Here is a 6000-nt window from a genome sequence, read left to right on the forward strand (position 1 = left end):
CTGTGCTCCAATTGCTCTATGCGAGCTCTCTAATATATGGCATTTTTAATGGATACCAGCCAAGGTGATTCTTAGCAGCAGATGGTGAGTACTATATTGGTCAGCGGCCCTGCAACCCCTACAAAGAAGACAAGAGGAGTAACTTAGATTTAGACCAGAAAAAATGACCTCTGGTTTTACGTCTCGCTCTGATGTAAATATTCAAAGCCATAAGTTTCATGCGGAAGTGGGTATTTATGCAAGCTGGAGGGGGAAGGGTAAAAATGCTATTTCGTTCTAGGCAACGCCTATGGCTAAAGGGGCCAAGACAACTAGCATTAAGCAGGACCAGCCTGGGTTTTCACTTCCTGTTCCTTCTGACATCCCTCGAAAAGTCTGTCACTGCTCCTTCCTTCTTGCTTTTATTTTCCTTCTCTTCCTTACCCTGTCTCCTTCCAGTTCTCCTTTTCCCTTAGCCCAGAAAATTGTATTTACCTTCAAACACAGCCTAAAATGTTCAAATAGTGCCACCTGACTGGGAAACCTGGCAAGCGTTTCTGTCCATCCCTTGTCATTGGCCCCTCCTACTCTAAGTGGGCTCACAGCTCTGGGATGAGCCATCCCAGCCACCCCAGATGGCCCCCAGAGTAGGGGCACCTAGATCTGGCTGCCTGTTGCCCCCAGAAGGAAGGTGGGGGAAAATGACTCGCCTTTGCTAAGAGGACTTCCTTGGCTATTCTCTGACCCTACAGAGAAGCACATTGCAACAGGGGGATTCTGACATTTCCCTGCATTCCACCCTCCCTCTTACTCCTGTCTGCCAAGATTCCTGCCTATTCCTCTGGGCAGGTGAAAAAAACACCTGCAAATATAACTGTTGCTTCTTGGATCGCTGTATTAAACAGCACGAGCAACGTTAGAGATCCATAGAGGATAAGAGAGGACCAACAGAAGGGAGAGAACTGGTATTCTCTGCTCATGAGGCCAGTATTACAAGAAAGACTAAGCAGGGCTCCTGGGTGGCTCAGTTCGCTAAGCATCTGACTTTGGCTCAGGTCATGATCTCATGATTTATGAGTTTGAGGCCCACTTTGGGTGAGCCCTGCTTCTCTGTCTCTCTCTCCGCCCCCCTCTCTCTCTCTCCCCCTCCTGGGATCCTCTCTCTGCCCTCGCTCACTTGTGCCCTCTCTCTCTCAAAACAAAAACAAAAACAAAAACAAACAGAAAACAAATAAGACCAAGTAGTCACTGACCTTTCTTACAGACTCCACTTTTTTTTCCCCCACAGTAACAAATGAAATCAGAAGGGGTAAGGAGGGGCTTTTAGGGAATCAGAAGATAAGCTAAAATCATGACTCCTAGATTTAATTCTTCCCCTAACGAAAGGCAAAGAGGAATGCTGGCCTGAATCCCAAGTAAGACAGTTGCCTGAATGGGGTGCCTGCGTGGCTCAGTTGGTTGAGTGTCCAACTTCAGCTCGGGTCATGGTCTCATGGTTTGTGGGTTCGAGCCCCACGTCAGGCTCTGTGCTGACAGCTTGTTCAGAGCCTGGAGCCTGCTCCGGATTCTATCTCCGTTTCTCTCTGTCCCTGCCCTGCTCATGCTCTGTCTTGGTCTCTCTCCAAAATAAGCATTAAAAAAAATTTAAAAGACAGTTGACTAAGTATGTGATGAAAAGAGTAGAGCCAACTGCCAGGGGAGGCCTAATGAGTATTCTCTGGGTGGCACTGTAGCATGGTGGTGGACAGCAAGAGGCTCAGAAGGAAAGGAGAGGTGGTTCAAATCCTGGCTCCTTCACTAACTCCATTTGTGCCCTTAATTTCACCTCCTCTCACCTGCTTAAGAACATGGCTCCAATGGGGTGCCTGGGTGGCTCGGTTGGTTAAGCGTCTGACTCTTGATTTCCATCCAGGTCATGAACTCATGGTTTGTGTCAGGCTCCATGCAGGGCCTTCTTGGGATTCTCTGTCTCCCTTCTCTCTGCCCCTCTCCTGCTCATGCTCTCTCCCTCTCTCTCAAAATACATAAACATTAAAAAAAAAAAGAACATGGCTCCAGGAATTCTCACCCCTCTCTTGCATGAATCATTTCTTCCCTATTTACCTGCTATCATATCTACCATTTCAAAAATAAAGTCTTCCACTGACCCCACATCCCCACCCCACCCCAGCCTCTGTCCCAGTCTCTTCTCCCTATCACAGCAAAATTCCTTGAAAGAGCTGTCTTCACTCTTCCCAATGCCTCTCCACCTCTCCTTTGAATCATGTGCAGTCATGCTTTTGTCTCTATCACTTCATCAAAGTAGCTCCTCCCAAGGTCCTTAATGAACCTCCACTTTGTCAAATCAAATGGTCAGTTCTCAATCCTCATCCTGCTTGACATTTCATCAACATTGTAAACAGAGACACCCCTCTTGGAAACACTTTCGTCCCATGGCTTCCAGGACAACATTCTGTCACCAGCTATCTCCCTGGCGGCCCCTACTCTGTGGGCTTTGTTGATTCCTCCTCTCATTCCCAACCTCTACCTTTGGGGTGCCCCAGAATTCAGACCTTGGACTATTTATCTTCTCTATACTCTTCCCTAGGTGGTGGCTTTAACTACCCTGGATACACTGAAGGTTTCCAAATTTGTATCTGATGTTCAAATTTCTCTCACTCCATATGCATCTCCCCAACTCTATACTCAATGTTCCCTCTTGGAGATCTAATAGTCAAATTTAATGTGACATGCTGAGATTTCCTGATTCCCCTTCCACAAAGTTGGTTCTCCTCCAATCCTCCCCATCCCTGTTGATGGCAGTCCCATCCTTCCAATTGCTGAGGTCAAAAAAATTGGAGTCATCCTTAACTCCTCCTTTTCCTGCCACACTCCATACCCAAGACATCTGCAAAATCTATCAGACATTTCTTTGAAATAATGTCAGAAAACGGGTTTCTTGGGTGGTTCAGTCAGTTAAGCATTCAACTCTTGATTTCGGCTCAGGTCATGATCACTGTTCAGGGGTTCAAGCCCGGAATCATGCTCTGCGCTAACAATGCAGAGCCTGCTTAGGATTCTCTCTCTCTCTCTCTCTCTCTCTCTCTCTCTCTCTCTCTCTCTCTCTCCATCTCCACCACTCACCTTCTCTCCCCACCTCTTTCTCTGAAGATAAATAAATGCTTTTTTAAAAATGCAGATTCCCATCCAGTAGATTTGGGACATGGCCCAAATTTCTGCATTTCTAAAAAGCTATTAGATCCTGCTAGTACCGCTGGTCCAGGGACCACACTTTGAACAAGGTCCTAGTATAAGCCCTAGTGTCAAAGAAATAGGAACATCTATTTGGCCCCTGTCCTTTCATGTGAACACACCCTAGACAGAAGGGCTAATTACAGCAGGTGGAGCAAGTTTCAAGGTACCAGTGCTTGGAGGTTCCTGACAGGTGTGTCAAACAGAGCCCTGGGCGCTCTAGAAGCAGGTGGTGTTCAGAGATACAGCTGGGCAGGCAGCATGGGGGAAGTAAGTCACAAGGTCACAAAGCCACAGCTATTGGAGAATTTCAATTCCTGGAGAGGGAAAGGGAAACAACAGACAGGAACAGAACAGATTCCCACTTACGGAGAATTATCAAGACCCCAACAAACTCAAGAACAAAAGGCAAGAATCAGAACAGAGATAGAAGATAAGGGGGTTGGACTCAGGATGAAGATTGTGTCATTGCAGGACTTGCCTTGAACCTGAGCATTGAATTAGAGGACCTTAAATTGCTGGAGGGCAGGGTTGATCCCAGAGATGGGGCAGAGCTCAACTGGGCCTGTAGATGGAGGGAGGGGGTTGTATGACTCCAAGGGGGCACTGTGGAGAGAGGAGGGTTTGGGGAACAGTGCACCCAGCAGATTCCACACTGCTCTCTTCAGAAATTCTTGGAACTCATGAAGCAGTGAAAAGTGTGTTGGGCTTTGTTTTTAATGACATGGTCCCAAAGAGGAAATTTAATGTTGACTATACACACACACACACACACACACACACACACACACACACACTGATTTCTTTCTTATCTGTAGGGCTAGAAAGCACTTGGATGCAAAGAATATTAAACTAATATTGGAAAGGAAGAGATAGCAGAGAGATGTGTTGGAAGTGAACTGATGGAAGAGACTGACAAAGGGAATCTGGTATTTATAAAACTATGCCCTTGATGAGATAAGAGGAAATGCAGGAGGAACTTGAGGAAGCCAGAACCTAACACCACAAATGTCATACCAGTCTGTGTGCTCCAAGTGACCTTCGCAAAGAAGGGTGACTAAGCCCCGGTTCCTGAAAAGTCACTGAGCTGTCATTGAGCTGAGAGAGTCCAAGATCTCTCCTTCAAAATGAGCCAGGAAGGCAGTGTGCCCCACTGAGTCAAAGCTGTAGACCAGCAGCTGTACTAGTTACGAGCAAGGCGTCTCAGGCCAGACACGCGTAGGTCCATATTCCAGCTCAGTTTCCCTGGGCCTCCATTTGCTCATCTGTAGACAAGGATGATAATATAAATCACCTACGTCGTGGAACTATCGTGAGAATTAAATGCCTCCATGCGCACAAGTGCCTGCAATAGTGCCTAGCACATTGTTAGTGCTCCGTAGGTGTGGTATTAGTCATTACTCTTGTTGCAACAAGGAAGAACAAGAAGAGACAAGCAAGTTCAGCCCTCTCCCCTGCTAGAAAAGGAGCAAGAGGTCCAGAGAGAAGTAGGGAGTTTTTCCAGGTCACCAGCAAGCTCATAGCAGGGCTAAGGACAAAAACCAGGTCTCCTGAGCTTGACGTTAACTTTTCAGAGGGGGCTTCCCAACTTCTTAGATCACAAATACCTTTTCCATGGCAACCCATACATGAACCACATGTATATAAGTGACACAAAATATGCATGAAATAATACTTCAAGGGGCACCTGGGTGGCTCAGTCAGCTGGGCCATGACTTCGGCTGAGGTCATGATCTCTCGGTTCGGTTTGTGAGTTTGAGCCTCGCATCAGGCTCTCTGCTGTCAGCACAGAGCCTGCTTCGGATCCTCTGTCTCCCTCTCTCTGCCACTCCCCCACTCGCACAGCTCTCTCTCAAAAATAAAAGAAACATTAAAAAAAAAGAAACAATGCTTCAAATACAACATTCACTCTAATATTTTCTATTCTATTCTTTGAGACCAAAACTAAAAATAATGATAATAATTGAGGGGGTGGGGAGCAACCCATCAGGGCCAGGAGCCAGAGTAGGAACTGAGCAAAGCCAGCTGGAGAATATCCCACCTGTGAGGGGTGATACACTTAAGAGCACATGAGAGGCACACGGATGCCTGTCAGAGGACAGAAGAGACCAAACCTGCCTCACTTACACTAAATAACTCTCCCCCTTTCCTCCAATCACAACGTTGCACTGCCCCCAATCTGGAGACATCAGAAGCATTAAGGGAGAGGAATGGAAGAACAGACAGAGCTCAAGTCCCTCCGGCCACAGGGCATGCCTGAGCTGAAGGGCCATAGGAAAACAGCCCAAATCACAAGTGAGAGTGAAGATTTCAAGTCAGACAAGACCAGATTGAACATACCATATAAAATTGGCTGGAAAACCAGGGATGCTGCCCACATGACATTATGTAAGGGAAGGGAAGGAGCTTTGAGCTAATTTCAAACATTAATTGCAAGGGCGCCTGGGTGGCTCAGTCAGTTAAGCAACCGACTCTTGGTTCTGGCTCAGGTCATGATCTCATGGTTCATGGGTTCAAGCCCTGCATCGGGGTCTACAAGGACAGCACGGAGCCTGCTTAGGATTCTCTCTCTCCCTTTCTCTCTGCCCCTCCCCCACTCACTCTGTCTTTGTCTCTCTCTCTCTCTGTGTGTGTCAAAAATAAATAAACATTAAAAAATATTAATTGGAGAAGAAAACATTTCACGTTTGTCCCCCTGTGCTCAGACAGCCAAATAAGTTCTTTACCTCTGTAGTGGTACAAAAAGTATATACCCCTGCCCCAAGAGAAACAATGTGTTTTTAATAGACA

Source organism: Panthera onca, chromosome X (genome assembly GCF_046562875.1).
Source record: "Panthera onca isolate mPanOnc1 chromosome X, mPanOnc1 haplotype 2, whole genome shotgun sequence".
NCBI classification, from domain to species: Eukaryota; Metazoa; Chordata; class Mammalia; order Carnivora; family Felidae; genus Panthera; species Panthera onca.